Source organism: Patagioenas fasciata, chromosome 1, assembly GCF_037038585.1.
Source record: "Patagioenas fasciata isolate bPatFas1 chromosome 1, bPatFas1.hap1, whole genome shotgun sequence".
Lineage (NCBI taxonomy): Eukaryota > Metazoa > Chordata > Aves > Columbiformes > Columbidae > Patagioenas > Patagioenas fasciata.
In genome coordinates this window covers 51,568,157-51,589,482 of record NC_092520.1, presented here as the reverse complement: position 1 = coordinate 51,589,482, position 21,326 = coordinate 51,568,157, and the positions used below count along the sequence as shown (strand labels likewise).

General features: G+C 35.2%; 1 protein-coding gene across 6 annotated transcripts in view; it reads left to right on the top strand.

Annotated features, from left to right (window-relative positions):
- LOC139827597 (uncharacterized) overlaps nucleotides 1-19,035 on the top strand; it is a 32,930-nt gene extending 13,895 nt beyond the window's left edge. For 2 of the 6 annotated variants that reach the window (XR_011738420.1, XM_071806622.1), the window contains exons 4-5: nucleotides 5,476-5,547; nucleotides 17,086-19,035. The gene's annotated coding sequence lies outside the window, so the exon portion shown is untranslated. Of the gene's footprint in view, nucleotides 1-5,475; nucleotides 5,548-6,257; nucleotides 6,663-14,845; nucleotides 14,908-15,386; nucleotides 17,056-17,085 lie in introns of those variants that run through there. The other 4 variants (XM_071806629.1, XM_071806623.1, XM_071806636.1 and 1 more) reach the window with 4 other exon arrangements.
- The last annotated feature ends 2,291 nt before the right edge of the window (nucleotides 19,036-21,326 follow it).

Genomic DNA, 21,326 nt, shown 5'->3' with positions numbered 1-21,326 from the left:
AGGGTGCTTGAGTACTTCAAGTGTAAGTTCCTTCTTACATGGTCTCTATAGCACTCTGTTGCAATGTGGTTTTGACCCTGTGTTTTGATGGTACTCCTTTTACCTACTGATGCTCCTCAGTTTCAAGTATACAGGAAGTGCAAAAAAGACAACTCGCAATCCCTATATGGAGAAAGAAAGATCAGCAGATTTTACACACATTTAGATATGCCTACTCTGTCATGCATACATTTAGAGTATTTTGCAGCCACACTAGAGTGGCTGTTTTGGAGCTTTTCCAGAAGCTCAGCTTTGAGTCAAAGAGAGAAGTCTACAATTACAAAGAACCATTCACAGCTGTCAGAAGTTAGCTGTCTGTGGGACTCGAAGTACAGCTGCAGTTTTTCCAGAATACTGACAACTTCTGTGGCAACCAGAGCCTGTTCGCTAGCACTGGTATTTCTCGTGCTTTATCAGAAAAAAAATCTCAGTGCCCTATGCCTGTAATTTCCATTGTCTGATTTTATTGCTCTTTTATTGTTTTGTATTCCAATGACATACTGCAGTTTTCTTCTGAAGTTAGGAAATTATAAGATATCAAGTTTTGAAATAAAATGCTTATTATCTTCAGGGTTTTTTCTTAAGCTTCCTGAATGAACAGAAAGCAGTTAGCTCTGGTTTTTAGTTTCTGTAAGTCATAAAATTGGGTTTGTTGCATTTATTAAGAAAAAACAGAAGTAATATTTAAACTAAATAGGACTGATGGGATTGTATTCTCCCAGTTTGCCACAGTAAGTATAGTCATATTCTTCTTTTCTTTTTACTTCAGTAAGGATGCTGTCTACAGCTCCATTTTTCCTGCAGACACTCAAAATGTTCCTCATTTTTTGCTCATATTGAATATACAGAGAAACAAATATATTGTGATGTAATGAAGTATAAAAGTTTCATTTGTGGAATTCCTCTGGAACTGCATTTCTCAGAAATACAGCAATAACCTAAGCTAAAATGTTGGTGTTATGCCACATTTTCTGAATTATTTTTTTCTGATCTCCTTCTCTCATTGTCTACTTGAAAAGTTTGCATAATTATAGCACAGAGATAAAAAACAACTGGGAATGGAAACCATACTTTCTTATTTCTTCTGGGAAGTGCACGGTACACATTAGAATAGTATAAAACTGTAAACAGTGCCATTTTTTGAACTATACTCCAGAATGTCATCTTAAAGAATATGTCAAAAACAAAAGGAGAGGAGAGGGAAAAAAAAAAAAAACACCTACGATGAAGCCAGAGAGACTCAATTATGGATTTGACACCAGTTAAGAATTACAGTCAGGATAGTTTTTATGACCTATTTTTATGTGTAAAGCAATTTCAAAATTTTATTATAACTAAGTTGGGTTTGTTTGTTTGTTTGTTTGTTTTGTTTTTGTTGTTGTTGTTGTTGTTTTTTCCCTTCCCCTTCCCCCTTATGACTAAATCTGGTAATTTTCAGGCTACCATTTTATGTATGAAAATTTTAAGTGTTAATGCAGTGGGAACTTACAGGCTTAGCCAAGAAACCTTGACCCAAATTTCTTTTATTTGTTTTTCTTCGTGTTACTTGGAAATAGCCAAAAGTGTTTGCCAGTTCATACAAGGAATCACTGTTAAGAAGAAGGAGGGGAGGAAAGAGGGGGATGACATTTTAAGAATCATGACTTCTTTTTGGTTTTTATTCCCGACATTGATCCACCTTACTTGTATGTACCTTACCACTTCTAACTTTATTACCTGCTTGAGGCTGACTATGTAGCATAGAAATGTGAAAGGTTGCTGAGGAATTACAGCAAAAATCCCTCTGCAACCACGTCTGGGTGTATCAGGCTGTCAAGCTGCTCTCCTATGTGTAGCATAGTAACTGACTGCTGCTCAGTGGGAGCCTTTCTAGGTATTCAGTTTCTCTGAGCACACTGATTTTATCTTTAAATTTCTGTACAAATTTCCAGGAAAAAAAAAAAAAAAAAAAAGTAGTGTATTAATGTAAAAGACCTGTAAATGCAAGTTTCTCAAAACTTTTGTTGTTCTTAAAAAAAAGAACTTTTTTTTCCTTTCAAGTTCCTTATTCTTCTGCAGTAATAAGTGGATGCCACAGGCCAGTGATTTTGGATGTATCTGTGATATCAATATCACAGGTACCAAAGTATTTGTACAAATGGCTCTGTGCCTTATCATGTACCAGATCAGATTTCCTCAGGAAGACAATCTCTTGGATTTGAATATGTTGCCAAATTGTGAGTAATGCTGCCTTGCTATATTAAACTGTGCATCAGGATGCCACTCAGTGAAAATTACTTGTCCTCTGAGTTGCCATTACTTGTTAGTTTAACATAGTAAAGTTTTTTTTGTTTGGTTGGTTGGTTTTATGTTTTTACTGAGGCTTTTTCTCTCCCTTCTTTTGAAAGCCAGATCCAAATCACAGTATTTTAGTCATTCACCATTATCAAATCACCCTAAGCATTGCAACATATATATAAATGGGTGAGATGACCTCCATGATGTTTAAAAAATATTCAAAAAACACTGTTGAAAAAGTCTGTGAAAATCAGTAGCCAAAGAGAGACTCAAGAAAGAAATTTGATAGTTTATTTCAAAACATATGTTATTAAGTATATTTTCTTCCCATTCCTGAAAGCAGGGGAGAAAAGCTATGTCAACAGATGTGTTTGTTACTCTATCTTGTGGAGTTCAAGAAAATATTTATATCAAATAGCACATTATTATTGCATTGCCATCATGTTGCCACAGGTTTCTAAGCAGCCTTGAGGCACTCACTTTCTAAACCATTGGGAGCTCTCTATCTCATGAAATTTGACGTACCCTTTTTGGCTAGAAAAATACTCAAATGAAGTCACCTTTCATCATCTCAGGACTTGCAAGTTGTCAAAAGACTAGACTTCCATGAGGGATAAGAAAGAGTAGATATTTGTCATTGTTTGAATTCTGTATTCCACTTTGGTCACTGTTTATGGAAGAAAAAGTTAAATGCTTAGCAAAAAAAAAAAACATGATATAACTTGAAATGCTATTGCTCTTTCTTTGTGAAACCTTCCTTGTACCATGTTTTCTAGCACAATAATAAACTGTCACTCAGTTACTCTGAAAAGCAGAAGAGGTGACGATGGAAACACTTTTTTTAATAATGTCTGATTAGTACAGGGAACCTGTAATAACTTGGTAGCCCTTGAGCGATATGTTTATCCAGACTCAAGAGGTAAATGTTATATGGATAATGCAGAAGTTCAGAGTTTAACTGTTGAAATAGACAAGATTTTTGGAATGGAGATGATCAGTGGGAGTGGGTAGAGAATTGAAAGGACAAAATCAAGAAAATCTCATGGATCAAAATAAAGTTTGCTAAGTGAAGAGGAACAAAGCAAAGCAAAACAAGTGACGCAGAGGAAATTACTCACCACTTCTCACTAGCAGACCAATGCCCAACCAGTCGCAAACCAATGCCTTCCTTAAAAAAAACTACCTCCTCTCCAGACCTTCCCTCCATTTTATTGCTAAGCATGGTTTTAGATGGTATTGAATACTCCTTTAGTCTCAGCTGTGTCCCATATCAGCATCTTGCCCACCCCCAGCCATCTCCCTGTGGGGGCAGGGCAAGTGAGAAACAGAAAAGTCCTTGATGCTGTGCAGGAACTGTTCAAAAATAGCCAAAACATAGGTGTGTTATCCTTACTGGTTTGATCACTAACCTAAAATGGCAGCATGTGGGCTGCTCTGAAGAAAATTAACTCCATCCCAGCCAGACCCAGTATGATATATTGATTTTTTTAACAACAAAGTTTACTATTTCTTGCACTATTTTTGTAAGATTACTGATCATAGTTACTGTCAAGGACATGAGGCTAAACTAGGTGGACTCTCCTGTGTTCATACTGTATGACGACTGTTAGCTTCTTAATCCACGGTTCCATGGAACAAATTGTGGGGAAGCAAACTGCATGCTCATGTCAACCTCTCTTAAGAACATTAGATGTTGGGGAAAGAGGGTACACCATTCAAAAGTAGTTGTAAAACAGAGTTTTAGAATCATCCTCTTCTGAGAGCAGGGAGTCATAAAGAGTTGTCGGCATACAGTTTAACAAGTGCAGGTGTAATTAATATGTTCAGAAAAACATAATCAGTAAGGATTGAAATTAGAAAATATACATCAAAACGTACACTCAGAAAGTTTTATCTTTATTGCAATATATTCCTTTGGAAACTGGAAGATGTTGTCTTGGTGACTTACAGTAACCGATACAGTATATTTTAGCAAGTATTTCCTAAACAGATTAATAAGTATGTATGGACATATTAATGTCTATAAACACCCACACATGTATGACCACAAATACATCACAGAATCACAGCATGGCTGAGGTTGGAAGGAACCTCTGGAGGTCATCTTGTTCAATTCGCCTCTGCTCAAGCAGGGCCACCTAGACCACGCAGCTCAGGACTGTGTCCAGATGGCTTTTGAATATCGCCAAGGATGGAGATTCCACAACCTCTCTGGGCAACATACGTGTGTCTATAGTATGTGTCTATAATTTTTTTGCAGAGTTGAATCAAGTAAAAAGTGAGAATTCTGGCAAAGAGCCTAACAAAAGAACATAATTTGCTTCTAAGGGTATAACGCTTGATCATCTCCACTGGATATGGTTAAAATACACTGTCGCAGTTGAGACGGACAAACGACAGAGACCGAGTTCTTCCAGGATGGAAGTAGTAAATGCCATTTATTGCCACAAGTGCATTTTTATACAGTTCTACTAATTCATGTGTCTCTCACTATTGGTTACAAGTTACAGCGGTAACATCTTATTGGCTGATTTTGCTATCATCAGTGTTACTCTTTTATTCCCTTCTCTCTCACGGTTACACCTTAATATCTCTGGATAATCCTTTACTCCCATCTTTCTCATGGGTAGGCCTTAACATCTTCAAGGCTAATTTCTGCTCCCACACCCTCTGTCAGGGAATCCACGGACCCACTGTAGTTTCCCACAATACACATATTTTGTCTTACTTCTTCTTCTTTATTTTTTTTTTCCTATCAGTAATAGGATATTCCATCAATGCTATTTAAATAATTTTGTGAGAGAAAAAATAATATATAATTGAGACCATTTATATTCACCTAGTGTTTCAGTGTCTTTATGTATTGACAAAGTCTTGTATTTTCAGGGATACATGAAATATTGTGTATTATTTGATTAATCTTTTCTTAACCAGTTACAAGAACACTTTTGTACCCCTTTCTCTTTTTGAAGAGAAATATTTAGACTGATTTACATCTCTTCCTTGAACAAATACAAGGACTACAATTTACTGTTTAATTTAATATGCTGTTTATAAATTTCTATAAGCTTATTTGTTATCGTGCTATGTAATAATGTTACGTTCTTGAAAAACATGTGGGAGGACATTTACTTATCCACCTATTCATCTAATTTTCAGGTCATCTGTTCTGATCTGACTAAAATGAATAAGCAGGATTTTTCCATTTTGAAATATATGCTGATTTAAGAGGTTACTTTTGTTTTTATTCAAGTTCTTTTCTCTTAATAAATATTTTATTAGGCGTTATTTCTCTGGTTCCAATTCTAGTTTTCATCTGGCATATGGAAAGACTGGATTGAGTTACTGATGTTCTTCAAATCATAGAATCATAAGCTTATAAATTAGGTTAAGTCAGAAGGGACCCGTGGAGGTTACTTATTCCGACTCCCCACTCAAAACTGGGCCAGCTTCTAAGTATCAGGTCTTATCAACCTTTTTTTTAAATGCTGTTCTTGACACAATCATCAAGGGAGTAACTGAAAGTGTATTTGTATTTGTAAAGGAATTTTTGTTAATTTAATGTGACTTTCAATTAGTCTGGAGTCATTGATAAGAAATGGGTTTTGAGTTCCTTTGAAAATCGACTTGTATTAGTTTTGAGTACTGTGTATATGTGTGGTGGGTTGACCTTGGCTGGATGCCAGGTGCCTAGCGAGCCACTCTACTACTCCTCATCCTCAACTGGACAGGGCAGACAAAATGTAACATAAAGGCTCCTAGGTCGAGGTAAGGACAGGAAGATCATTCAGCAATTACCATCATGGCCAAAACAGAAATTAATTTATTACTGATCAAATCAGAGTAGAGTAATGAGAAAGAAACCCTAATCTTAAAACACCTTCCCCCCACTCCATCTCAGGCTTAACTTCAGTTCTGAATTCTCTACCTTTTCCCTGCAGCAACACAAGGGCATGGGGAATGGGGGTTGCAGTCTATCACACATTGTCTCTGCCACTCCTTCCTCCTCACTGTTCCCCTGCTCAAGCATGGGGTCCTACCCACCGGAGACAGTCCTCCATGAACTTCTCCAACATGGGTCCTTCCCACTGGCTGCAGTTTTTCATTAACTGTTCCAGCATGGGGCTCTTCCACAGGGTGCAGTCCTTCAGGAGCAGACTGCTCCAGTGTGGGTCCCTCACAGGGTCACAGATCCTGTGAGGAGCCTGCTCCAGCATGGGCTCCCCATGAGGTCACAGCCTCCTTTGGGTGCATCTGCCTGCTCTGATGTGTGATATAATCTTGCTCCATATTCTCTGGTTTTCAGTGATTTCCCAAAAAGGGCAAAAAGTTTGCATGCGCTATTACTTCTTGTTCTATGTAATATTTACAGTGAAGTTCAAGGTGATGTCATTTGTTTTTAAATGTAAAATCTTTTCTCTGTCGTAACAGTATAAATAAATATTCTTCTTTGTTTGTGAACATAAAAACCTTAAGGAAATTTCTTATACTTATGGTTCTAATTTTTGTTTAACTATTTATTTGTTCTTTTGTAAAGAATATTTATGTGTTATGATGATGTCTTTTTATTTTGAGACAGAAATTATGTCTTTACAAGAAGAAAAAGAGCAAGGAAAAAAAAAAAAAAACAACAAACAAACTTGAAGCTTTTATGTCCATAGTTTTCCACAAGTCTATCTGTCTGAGCGTCTATTATTTGAAAAAGAACAACTTTCAATATAATAAAAGACCCTTCTAAAATAGCTTCTTAAGATTAAGTCTTTTGGCCTACAGACTTGTAAAATTAGTATGATTTGTGAGAGAACAACTCTCATCTCAGCCTTAATTAATGGAATCCCATTCTTTCAGGGATTACAGTTTGTAAAACAAACCAGTGTCTTGAATAACATATTCAGACTAACCATACTATCAGTATGGTTAACAACTTGTGTAAATTAACATAATAGAAATTAATATAAACTATTTTTAAAATAATTACATAACAAAAGTCAAACACAGAACATTTTTTATTCCATTCTTCAGATTTAGTAGTACTTGTTTCTATTGCTTTGAATGTGTTTTGCATACAAAGTAAAATACCTACTTTATTTATCAACATTTGGACCTATTTAAAGTATGTCCTAAGATTTATTTTAACATATATATAGAGAGAGAATGTTTTGTGTACGATTTGCCAATATTATTTGCATTGGTGCATCTGGGCTGTGCTTTCGTTGAATTCTGAAATCCTGTATAACATCATTCTGATCTACTTTCCCAAACATTTAGCATAGAGGTAGTGGTTTTATTTTTCTTAATCTGTTTTACAAAGCAACCTTCTATAACAAATATATCCCTTTTAACATCTACTGAATAGAACTCATGCTAGTGCCAATGCCAAAGCTTTTTCACCTTTGAAGGACTGTTTAAATTAAAATGAAACAAACCCCTGACACTCTTAAAAGTCATATATGTGTGGAAAGCATTGTAGGAATGTGTATTCTCATTTGTATTCATACATGATTTCAATCCGAGGATTGAAATAAGTGAAGTACTTTGAACAGAAATTGTTATGTCCATTATCAAATAGCTCATCCAAACAAATTAGCTCAACCATACAGGTATTATACTAAAAGTATGTGAATTACCTGAGGCCAAATCTTTCCAGACAGGAGAAAACCCCTAGAAACAGTTGCCAAAAATCTAAAGCACTGGAAGGATGTTGTGGGTTAACCCCAAGAGACAGCTGGGGCTACTCGCCCACTGCCCCACAGTGGGATGGCGAGAGAACTGGAAGTGCAGAAGTGATAGTCCAGTGATATCCATTCTTTCTTTAGACATCATGAGGTGAAAGATTCTGAGACACTGATTTTCAGCTGCATTAATAACATAACGTGGACTATTCTCTTTTGGTATTTAGCAGGAGGGACAGAGCCTGAAGTGTGAGCAAAACTTTCACCATTAGGTGTCTTTGCATGCAGAATAAAGTAGTTGAAGATGTAATGTGCTTTAAATAAGAATAATAACAATGACTACGGATGGGAAAAATATATCATGTAGCATAAAAGCCAGCTGTTTTTTGCAACAAACAAACAAACAAACCCCAACAAAGTTGATAGAGCAATTGTGGTCCAAAACTTAGCATCTCCATAAAGAAAAAAAAATTGTGATAGTGTTTTGTAATTAAAAAGTATACATCAACAAATTTTTGTAGTGCCAAAGAGAATATGTTTTCATTTAACCTTAATTTGAATAATTACTATGAACAATTAAGGACAGTGCACATGAGAAAACTATTAGAAGATTGCTGTTGTACAAAGAGATAATTCCTGAGAATAAGGAAAATCAAATCCCTGAGACAGAAATTGAGATCTTTTAGAATTCTAATTAATCTGTGTAGATCAGTAGGGTCAAGATTCTTCATTAATGGTAGACTCAATAAATTTTAGGATCAAGAAAAACAATAATCTTTGTTAAGTAGGATAACGACCTCTCATTGTTGCCATGGCAGACAGTGGCGGTCGTCATTCTATCCTTTTGAATTATCACCAGCTAGCCAGAGTACTCATTCAGGACCTGCATCTGAGGCTTTTATTTTCCTGAGACTGCTGCTTGGTACATGGAGGTAGTGCCTTTGCAAGAGATACAGCTGATAAAGGCTAAAACCAGACAAGAATGATTTCCTATCCCGAACCATCAAGCTGAACAACTGTTCAGCTACGAAGTGATTTAACTGAGAAAGAGCAAGTCAGATTTGTCTGTAGTAACTGCTATACTGGGACAATAGAGTATCAGACTTTGTTGCTGCACACATTGTGTCTTTTTTTTAAGTCACAGGAAAGCTACATAAAGAACATTATATGCAGTAAACAGAACTCTGTGCTGTGCCTTTTACAGGACTAAGGCAAACTAGTTGGATTTTCACCTAAATGTTCAAAGAATGTTTTTTATCCTACTATGAAAACCAATTGAAATAAACATGTATACTCATGTAAAAAATAAATCAATCCAGACTGGATGAAATTCTGCTAATGTTGTTCAGTTTGTGTATAAAGCACTCTAGTGGAAATATATATATATACTTTTTTTTTTTTTTTTCCCTGATTCTACAGTGTGAATAGTAGTGCTTAGTAAACAGAAGTTTTGATTATGAATTAAATATGAGTCAGAAAAAAAAACTATAATTGAAAAAGGATTATATCCTTTCTAGATTAGTTTAAGAATACTTGGGAGATTTATTTGTGGTTCTATACCTTACATAATTATTTATAACAGGGAAACTGAGAACTAAGCGCTTCAGCAAATATGCTTGATGTTATTTGAAAACCATGCATCCTGCTTTCGTAGTGATAGAGTTCTGAAACTTTGATCCAGCATCACCACTGCTTCTTAATTTTATAAATATTATTAGTAGTAATAACATACTAGTATTATTTTGTTATTTTATTTAACTCTTTTAATCTCAGTCCAGAAGTTTCTCCCCTCCCTTTTGATTCTCTCCCCTATTAGAGGGTGTGTGTATGTGGGCAGGGATGAGAGAGTGGCTATCATAGTTCTGATTGCTAGCTGGGGTTAAACCTCAACAGTCTGTGTTTTCTAAAGAAATTGAATTTTCCTTGAATTAAGCTCAGAGACTTTGCAGTAAAGTCTAATTTCTCTGCATTTCTTGTTTTCTGAAGAGTAAGACTAAAATGATGCACACAGTACATTAAAATAATTTATCTTTAATTTCAACAATTGAAGTGTAAAGTACGTAAGATCACGGATATACATGACTGTATCCTTTTTCTTCTTGATTATCTACTTTAGAAATAATATTTGAAAAATAAGTCAATATGGCAATTATACCATTAATTTATTGATCTTGACTAAGCTCCAAATTGGAAAAAGTAATTAATACAACATAGGCAGGTTTTTCTTAATATGGACATTCATTTTCTATGCTGTAATTCACTCAGCAGAAGTTTTAAATTATACATTTCATACCTCAAAGCTATTGAAATGCATAAAATACTTATGCGTTTAGGGGTTTGCATGATCCACATTAATTTTATTGGCAGGTGGGACTGTTCAATGTGAAGATGTGAGCTGTGTTGTTCTATAAATTTGCAGAATCAGTTACATTTTACTACTGTACAATATAGCAGTCTAAAATAAGCTAAAATATTTAATTCTTTCTTTGTGTAGAGATACTGAGGGTTATGTGAATTCAATGACACCATCCCAAAGAAAGTAGCAAAATGAGTTTTTTTCTGAGAAAAACTCCAGTGCACAATTTTACTTAGGCAAACTTACCCTTCTGCAGTGAGAAGCCTTGTAAAATCCTTGAGATAAAAAATATGTAAAGACTTTGGCTTTCCATTGAAGGGTCCTGGGGAAAGAGGCTGCTGCTACCTTCTCCATTTGTCTTCTTGGAAAGTTCATCCGGTAGTGAAATTGTCAAGATGTAGGATAAAATAAATTATTATTTATGACAAGAACTTTTGATTTCCCCCCCCCCTTTTTTTTTTTTTCTTCCCACTTTATGAAAGTAACCCACAGGATTTATGGGTCCTCTTGAAATAAAACAATGAAATGATGCAGTAAAAGACACCTTCTCTGTGTAGCACTCCTTGACCACCCATATCTCCCCTTAATTTCCAATGAACTTTATAGTATGCAAAGAATTCAAGTCAGAGTTAACATGCACTTGATCAATACCGTCAACAGTTAGATAACCTAGAAAAGTTACAGCAAAGGACATGGAAAACTGAACTGGGAAAATAATTCCTAAGTCTTTGTTAATCAAGTCTTTCATGAAAGTTAAATAACTTAACATGTAGACATTTAATCTGAGGGAACAAATAAAATTCACAGAATAGCCTGAAATTACTCCTGAACAATTCATTAAGGATAATTAATAAACAGAGAAGTACAACCTATGTTCATTGATTTCCTAACTCAGCTAAGCAATTGGCAACAGCTAAATTGTGGTCTAAAAATACTGTTTACTGGGTTTGTATGCAGTTCTACAAACTCTTCCAACCAGTCTTCATTCACCCAAAATCAACACTTACAGTCAATTTTTGTGGGCTATATTGCTAGTGAAGTTCCTTTGCTGGAATATTCAAAACAAGTGAGAGAAAAATGTTGCAAACATGTTTAGAATTAATTGATTTATTTTGTAAATGTACAATTTTACCAATTTTGATTGTAGTTCTTGCTGGAGGTATTTTATTTTATATGGTCACATATAATAAATATAAAACCATTCAGCTGTCATTAGGCAACGTAACAGGCCTCCTCTGAAATAAAATAAAATCTTAGTGTAATTATAAATAAGTATTCTCACAAATCCTTTTGTGTTAATTGAGCCTATCAGACATTTTCACATGCCAAATAGGATGCCAGCTGATTTCTCTATTTTTTAATTACATCCTACATTTTGGCCTAGTGCCTAATCTGAGCCTTTTATACTCTCTTTTCAAAATTACCACATGCCAAACACTGATTGCTTCATCGTCACCTGTGTCTACCTTTTACTTCCTCTCAGAGTTTAGAAAAGAGTCCATATTTCAATGCCATCTGTGAAACCAATACATATCCACATCTTTAAGCTTACAGTTTTTGTAGTATTTTGACATGTTTAGCATTGAAATTAAATATGTCTGTTATTAATATTGACTATATTTAGAAATTCTAGAACGAAGAACTATGTGTGGGATTGATGGGGGAGAAAGAGAGAAGGAAGAAGAGAAATTTTAGCCTTCACATTAGCCCTCACACACAGTGTTCCTGCTGCAGCACTGATGGTGTTATTGCTCTCAGAGCAGCAGCTCAGCTGCTGACTCATGCCTTGATTTTATGAGTGCAGTTCCATTAAATATTTGAAAGGCTCTAGGGTATCTGAGACAACTATATGGAATCTGCACATAGTAGACCTGTTTTGTAGGAGACCCTTGCCTTTGTGGCCAGGAAGGGCTGTATCTCAAGTGCAGATGTCTGTTTTAAGGCAAATGAAACATAGTTCATGTAAGAGATGCTTAATGTGTCTGAAAGTCAGGGTCAAGTAAGAAATGGAGGGGAAATCCCTTTCCCTAGTTTAAAAAAAAAAAAAAAAAAAAAATCCTGGATTGTTTCCCCACTGATATTTCCAAGTTTTCACAGAAAGGAAGAGATAGCCTGACAGGTAAAGTGATACGAAGTAAGAGAGTCTCAGCTGTCTTCCCACTCCCTGTTCACATCAGAGATGCCTTTTCCTTGACTTGAAGTATAAACAACCTTGTTTTAATAATGAAAGAGAGAATGAAATATATGTCTCCAAACAAATTGCTGTTTTGTTGTACCAGTGCATGAACATGGTTTTGTCGCCATGAAACTATTTTGCGGTTTTGGTGGAATTAGTCATGTAAAAGCAGGTTTGCAGCATTGAGTAGTGAGAGTATCTACCGGAATGGCAAGACATTGCTCATTGATCTGTACCCTATATCTCTCCTTCCCACTGAAGAATGCTTGAATAGTGGTTTGAGGAAAGACAATTTCCACATAAGATGCCTTTACAAATCCCTCATTAGCCAGGCTATCAGACTACCCTCATGGAAGAGCTCAGAGGTCCTCTTCTTCCATAATGCAAATCTCAGAGGATTTTTACTGAAATTAGTCTGCATGGAGGCTTAGTTTTCAAGTTACTTTGAACAGTTTTTTCTCAGTCTTTGGGTGATGTTGCAGCTGTGCTATTAGGAGCTGCGCAACCAGACCTTACCAGATAATTTTATATTATATTTTCTGTAGGATTCCAATGGGACCGTTCTATAAAATAGCTGAAATAAATGTTATATCACCATAATGCCTATAGACAAGAACTAGCACAAAGACTGGAGCTCAAGTAAGAGCAAACCAGATTGTAGCATAAGGAACAAATCAGTAGATACGGAACTTATATTGGTAAATATTGTAACTTGTTATACAATCTAAAATCAACAACATAAAGCTTCTGCCTCAAGCAATTACTAGAAGAAAAGATTAAAGAAAGAGAATAAGAGAATATTAGTGCAAATCCTGGAATAATACTATTATGAATCAGGCTGTGTATATTCATTTTGGTACACACTAGAATTATAATGTAGTGACTTAGTGAGTTTGTAAACATAATGTCATGATTGTAAATAAAATTTTGTAATATTATTTAGTTTATTGTAAATATAAATTGGTAATTTAGATATATTTAGTAATTTATCTTGCATAAAATATGCAATGATACTGGATTATAATATTGGGAATTAAAAAAAACAGGGAAAGATAACCTGCTGTTGATTAATGAATCCAAAATATTCATTTGAGAAAAAGTGGAGACTGGAAAAACAGCAAGTCTGTTGGAACTCTTTGATCTTCAGAAGTAGCCCCCCCAAAAAAACCCACAAACAAACCAAAGAAACAAGCCAAGCATTTTAACCCAGCTATGTATGAATTTACAGTTGTGTTTAAAGTGCTTCTCTCATGGTGTTTTTGCCTATTTGCTATGGTATAATCCAGAGCCACAAAATACCCAGATGTGAAAATTTGGCAAAGTTGTAAGAAAAAATGGATTTTAAATGGATCGATGTTCTGAGCAATGTGAACAAGCAAACACACAGGGAAAGAGAATAATTATAAGAAAGAGCAAAGATCTAAAGTTTGGAAGGTATTAATGTTTCCTAAACATGGTATAATCTATCATCAGACTTCCTTTAAGAAAGATTAATTCAGTGGCATTATTCAGTGCAAGGAATAGGGTAGGTAAAATCAAATAAAAATATTATTGTTGTCCTTCCCTTCACCTACTGAACTTAAAGGCAATTCTGTTCTACGATTCTAATAACATTTAATTTACAAAGTTCAGTCAAACTCACATTTGCTATTGGATGGTATTTATAGTCTCTCTCCATGACTCCTGTGCCTGTTCAAATGTCAACAATTCCTCAGGGTTGTGGAGTGGTTAAGACCATGTGCTACATTTTATTGAAATCCATGCTGGGTAGGAAACAACAGCTTGAGTAGCCACAATTTACAATTTCACTTTTATAACAGCTGAGCCTTCAGTAATGTCAGTTTAAGGTGCTGCTGTGTCTTGAAAGAGAAATCACTCAAAATTGTTCAACACAGAGCAAGGGCCTATCATACTTTTTTCAAACACGAGACCCACAGAAGTACAGATGGCATCATGAGCCAACGTCTTAACAGGCCTAAGCTGGTATAGTTCCGCTTTATACCTGCACTACTCACTGTAAATACTGTCTATATGCTGATAATTTTCAACAGAGATTTATTAATCTCTTAATAGTAAGTTAGCTGGTTTGCCAGCTATACTTTTTCCAACCTAAAGTCATCTGAAGTTGAAATTCGTGATGTCAATTAGTTTAAAAAATCATAGACACATACCTTTTAAAAAAGGCTAATTTTTATAAAAAGGCAACCTGAATGTAAAGAAATATGAAACAAATTTTTAGAGGTAACTGTCTAACCTACTCTCTGTCAATGGAACTGAGAGATTTGCATCTGCTTATTTTTTAAATACCTCCTCTCTTCTGTGCAGGTATCTATAATAAAGAGTGCATAAAATACAATTATGTGGGAATGTTGCCTCTGAAAATGAGGGTAAGTTTGAACTCCCACAAGGTGTTTAATTGTGAGAAATACTGCCTTATCAAATTTATTTTCCCTTTTATTTATACATACTAACACTAAAAAAAAATGATATGAAAAGTCCCAGATGTTCTAATAAATATTTGCAAAGGTTAAAGAACTCTATTTTGTAGTAATTTGATAACAGAATTGTCAGATTTTTTATTATTTATTTTCAAAATATAACATTTAAAAATATCATATTCAGACTTTTAATTGTTAAAGCTATGCAAGGTATGGCAATGATGTTTCAAGTACACTAGACAGCAGTATAAACAATTGTTGTGGTATATTGCAGTTTTGAAATCAAAGTCTACACATGTACTGAGAGTTTAGTTAAGGTTTACAATCAATATTTGTTTTTGGTTAAACTTTTAATATTAATTGAATAGCATTACATTTTGGAAATAATACGCATAATTTTATTTGAATTTAATAATTTTCTTTATTAGGGAAACATTAGCCACAAGTGCACTGGCAGCCAGAAACTTCTGTCCTGTGGTATTTGAAATTCTGGAATTCATTTATTAATATATGCCATGTTAGTAACAGCTTTAAATAAAGGATGTAGCTGTTGTGGCTGACACCTACCTACGTGGACCACCTAATGGGAGGTCAGGTATGCATGCCTTTATTACTGCAAAGGCACTATGCTATTCTACACTCTTGGTCAGCCATACTACCCTGTAAGAATGGGATTGTTTACAATGTACTTGGGGTTTTGAAGGAATCCAGAAGTCCATGCTTCATTTTTACTCAGTAGAAAAAGATATATTTATCCACTTAGAGGTTTCTAAGATTACTCAGGAAGTTAAGTGACAGGAATTTTCCTTTTCACTGATTATAAAGGAAACACTTAGGAGTTGCTGCTGTGTTTTCAGATAGTAGAAGAAGTAAAGTAAAAATAAATTAATCCACCATCTGTGGTTATTTGTGTTTGACATAACATTTCAGTTTCAAAGGAAGAAAAAAGTCTTACTAACCTTTTCTTCATCTGAACCTTAAAAAAACATTCTAAACATTTGTGGCATATTTACGATGCTTTTAGACAGTCAGAGAAAGCTTAAATGCTAGACCCTGTAATGTTTCTTTTCTCACTCTTTGCCGCTGTTTGAGATTTTTCCAAGCATCTCTGAAAGTCCAAGTTTGTTTTAATATGGTTACAGAATAGTTTTGTTCAAGGGCTGCACCAAAAGAGTAGTTATTTATATGATTACATCAACTTTAGTTTACCTTCCGCAGTTCTCTCTACTCTTCTGGCAAGCTTTGCACCCTCAAACATTCCTACATGCTCTTATGCTACGTCTCAGGCATGCAATGTAGATGTTCATTCTACCGAGCTGTTACACTACTTCATGCTATTCCAAGCACTTTGAACTACATAAAAAGAGGGAGAAAAATAATTATACTTGAGGTTTGAGGGTCACCAGAAGGGGCCCAGAGGAGATCAAGAACCAATAAATTTGTTTGGCTGTGATTCAAAAGGAAATTAAAATAATTGTTTTGAAATTTTTACTCTATTGAGTGATATAACTTGTAAACAGCTTCCTGTTTTCTTTGGTGTTTCAAAAAACTTTAGTTACTCTTTTGATAACAAAACAGAAAGGGGACATAGAATACGTCATTTTTTTAAACTTTTCAAGCAGTTAATGAAGTAATGAAGGTAAGACTAGAGTAGTACTCTCTGGATTACAAAATGGTAGAGATACAGGGACCTTCCCCTTTTAACCATTTTAAACTTATTTTAATCTTACACAAAGCCTACAAGCCTTAGCTTGTAGGTTTTATCTCCTGTGTATGTAATAGGTGAAAATATGTAGTATATTTACATAGTATAGTTTGTGTGTGTGAACACTGTTTATGTAGAGTCTTTCTAGATAGATAGATAACTGGCAATACTGAGGTAGAAACCTTAACAAATTTGACAGCAGTTTCCTCCTACATCCTCACATTCACACTTAGAGCTGTAAATAGTTCTGACAGTATATTATACCAAAACCTCATTTAAATTATTCTCCTTGGTCAGCCTTCCTATGTGAAGTTTTGTGATCCAGCTGTCACACAAAAATACCTCGCTAGACCATTATTCCAAGTACAGTTCATCCTATACAATTGTTTCTGTGTGCTAACTGGCACTTACCTGTTCCGCAGGTGTTCATGAAGTCTGCATAAGGATGCTGCCTAAAGAAAACTTTCCTTTAGAAGAATACAAGAACCAGTTCAGATGTGATATAATACTGCCAATTTTCATTGTTAAAAAAGGGAAAGGAAGACATGCAGAAGCAAGAATACCCTCAAAACAGATTGGAATAGAACTGGGCATCACCTAAAGGCAAAAATTGTGCTCTGAAGATATGAGAACACCCATGATTGTGACAGAGAATAATTTTGTTGGAAGAGTGATTTTCTGCTAGGTCTGAATATGAACTGAAGAGTTTTGAGAAAGGATCAGAGGCTAGTAGGAATGTATACATGAAAAAATAATCCCTGTTCTCTCCCGCATCCCACCAGGAACACTGAGTGAGCAGCTGTGTGGTGCTTAGTTGCTGGCAAGGGTTAAACCACAACACAGCATTTGAAAGGGAAGAATGGGCAGCCATGAATCACGGAATCACACAATCACAGAACAGCTGAGGTTGGAAGGAACTTCTGGAGATCATCTGGTCCAATTTCCCCAGCCAGGTCCACCTACAGCCAATTACCCAGGACCATGTCCATACAGCTTTTAGATATTTCCAAGGAGGGAGACTCCACAAAATGTTTGAGCATCCTGTATCAGTGGTCAGCCACCCTCACAGCGAAGAAGTATTTCTTGATGTTCATAGGGAACTTCCTGTATTTTAGTTGTTTCCCGTTGCCACTGGGCATCACTGAAAAGAAACTGGCTCCATTTTTGGGATCAGTACTCTTTAATATTTTCATCAATTACATAGCCAGTGGGATTGAGTGTACCTTCAGCAAATTTGGAGATGACACCAAGCTGAATGATCCAGTTCACATGCCTGAAGGATGGGATGTCATTCAGAGGGCTAAGCTATGATCTTCTTTGCACCCTCACTTCAGGTATTTATATATATTGATGAGAACCCCTTGAGCCTTCTCTTCTCTAGGCTGAACAATCTCAGCTCCCTCAGACTTTCTTCACAGGAGAGATACTCCTTTACCTTAATAATTTTCATGGTCCTTCACTGGACTCCAGTACACACATTTCTCTTTCGTACTGAGGACCCCACTACTGGACACACTACTCCAGGTGTAGCCTCACCAATAGGCAGTTGCTTAATAGACTCAAGGTACTTTCATTCAGGAAACAGTTTCATGTTTATAGCAGAGTTTTAGAGGCTGGATAATCATCAAGAAGGAAAAAAAAAAAAAAAGAAAAATGAAATGAAGACTTGGATTGATACAGCTCTGCTAGTAGCATATAATGTCTCTGGAAAAATGCCTTGCAGTATGTACGGTGTCTCTTGTGTTAAACATGTGAAGGAGTGGTATTTGTGGAGAAAAATGTTATGAATGAATAGGTGGAGAGGAGACAAAAGCACAAAGGAGTAGACTGGGTATGAGAACTTGAAAGTGTGAAAGAATTCACAGTGAAGCCTGCCTAAGTAGCCCCATGCTCCTCAGCTGTTAAAGGTTGAGTGCCACTTCCCTAAATGAAACTCAAGAATTATGTCCTTTGAATGGCCTCACTTATCAGCAGTTTCAGTAGTACATAAAGTCTGTAACCTCATCAAAATGTGATACTGTTATTAATGGACAAACACTGTTGTACGGATGATTAATTTTTCAAATAACCTCTATTCTTCACAAAGGCAAACCAGTAATACGACATTCACAGATGCAGACCAGCTGATTAGTTTATTGGCCTCTTAGTTAGAAGAGAGATTAAATTATTATTTTCAAAATATTGCACTTGCTACTAAGCTGTGGGTCTAGTAAAATACCTTGACTTCTTGAATACTGCACTGATTTGTGGATTCTGAGAGTCCAAGAGAAAATAGAGAAAAATACAAAAATTATGTATTCTCTTGTAGTACATTTAAAAACATTAACTCATCACACATACATAAATATTAATAAAAAAATTAATTTTGCATATCACTATTTCTGTTTTCAGTGTCTGTGAGTACTGCTAAAGATATTTTGACAAGTGGCAGATATTAATTTCTAATATATATTTTTATGTGTTATGCTCAATATTTGAGCAATTTTGCAAAGAACCGTAATGGAGAAACAAGTAAATTATTAAAGCTATATTCAAAAGTCCTCACTTAGGCAGACTGTCATTACAGTCAGCAGGAGTTTTGCCTAACCGCCCATCCCCAATTGTTACTTTTCTTTCCAAACAGTACTTCTGCAACAAATATTCCCATTAAATTCAGAAAACATCTTATTTCTATTAAAAAAAAAAATCTGAATGACAAATCAGACAGGATGTGCTCAAAAGTCTGGAGCAGCTGAGCAACATGATGCAAAGCTGTCATTTCCTACACTTCTACCATTCACATTTCAAGTGATCTGTGAAGTATTGCCAGTGTGCTGAGGCAACTGTTCTAAGCAAATGGCATTGATTCAGCTTCAAGGATGACATGAAAACATCCAGATGGCATGCATGCTTTTCATTATAAACATCAGAAAAATTATAACTTAAAAAATCAGAAAGGTGGTCACAGTAACTATTATATCAGTAAACAGGAAAAAATAGATTGGTAATGAGTTTTCAAAACAGCAGTATACGTATGCCTTGTTTGTCCGAGAGACAGTGATGTGCACCATAGGCTATAATTAAGATTTGAAATCTAATCAGAGTTAACTGAAACAATTATTGCCCCTTTCTGAATCTAATGTTATAGAAATGAAATAAGAAGTATTTGGGAGATTTCGGGGATCAGCTGTCATACACATCTCCGGAAGAAAGAACCTGTGCAATGAATGAACTGAAAGTAATTTTGAAAGAAATTCTCTGAGGAGGAATTTTCTTATCATCTACAATTCATGTTAGTAAAAGGGAAGTATTATCTTATGCTATTAGCCCATCCAGTAATTACATTCAAAGGACACTGAAGATTTGTCATTCCATGCAAAAGTCAAAACTCAGAAGTTCATTCACTTGCAAAACCTGACATGTTGGGGAATGTGAGCAATAAACTAAAAAAACTGTGCTCATAAAGAAACTTATGCTTAAGAATAATCTAGGGTAGGAAAAAAACCCTTGGTGGTAACAACTAAGGAAATATTAATCATAAACCACAAGTCTTGAGGTGTGAGAACTGCAAATATGTAAAAAAGGTAATTATGGTATGTTTCAGTGTATATTAAATATGAATATACCACTGGAAGATGGTAATATAAAGCTAACTTTTGTTTATTGCATACTGCAGCCAATGACAGTATAATCTATGCAGTTTTGAGTCAAACAGCTTCTTAAAGCAAGACTAGTCAGACTTACGTGGAGTATTAAAAATATTTTTCTGCAAATTTATTTTTATGTAATTGTCATGGAAAACAAAGAGTTCTTAATCATTTTAAAGACTACTCAGTAATTAAAGATTAGTTTAAATGCAGGAATAATGATTTATTACAGTAGTCAGACAGAAGAGCTTTCAGAGTTAAACTTTCCATTGGTCTTGTAAAATGGAAGAATTAGCTACCTTAGACAAAGATTACTGGAACTACTTTTAAATACATAGATGATGTTCAAATAAATGATTTATTTCCTCAAATGTTCAACACATGTTGTAGTAACATTTATTATGCATAGCACTAGGAAGAGACTTCAAGAAATTTTACTCTTTTGGATAAACAGATTAATAGTCGAAAACTGGATGAGATCTTTTGTGTCTATATAATGGGTAATCTGAAAGGATGCTCTGTCATAAGAATTCTTACCCTTCCTGCTTCAATACACAAAAAATACTATGAAGACAAACTCTGCAGAGCAGAAATATTCAAATATCCCTTGTGGCAACAAAATTAGAAAGTGTAGTAGTACTCAAAACTTGAACAAATTCCCCTACAAAATATACATTTAAGTTACAATTGGATAGCAAGCTTTGGAGCTGCTCAGCTGTTAATCACCAAGAGTGATCAGTCACTTAATGATAAGTTCAAAGAACACACAGGAACATGTTGAAGTGATGACCTCGTTTCCTTCTACAACACAGGGAGTGAATTCATCATTAACAGAGTATGGACAGCAGTACAAATCTACAATTTATGTTCCTTGGCAACAACCTGACTTTAGTCAACTAGAACAGTTGCTGAATAACTATTCTTTGCATATAATTCTCTTCTTCCTCATTTCCATCAAAATATTTTGTGAAAACTTGCCAAAGAACAGATATTATAGAACTCTTTGTAGCATCAAGGGAGAATATGGCATTCTTTGG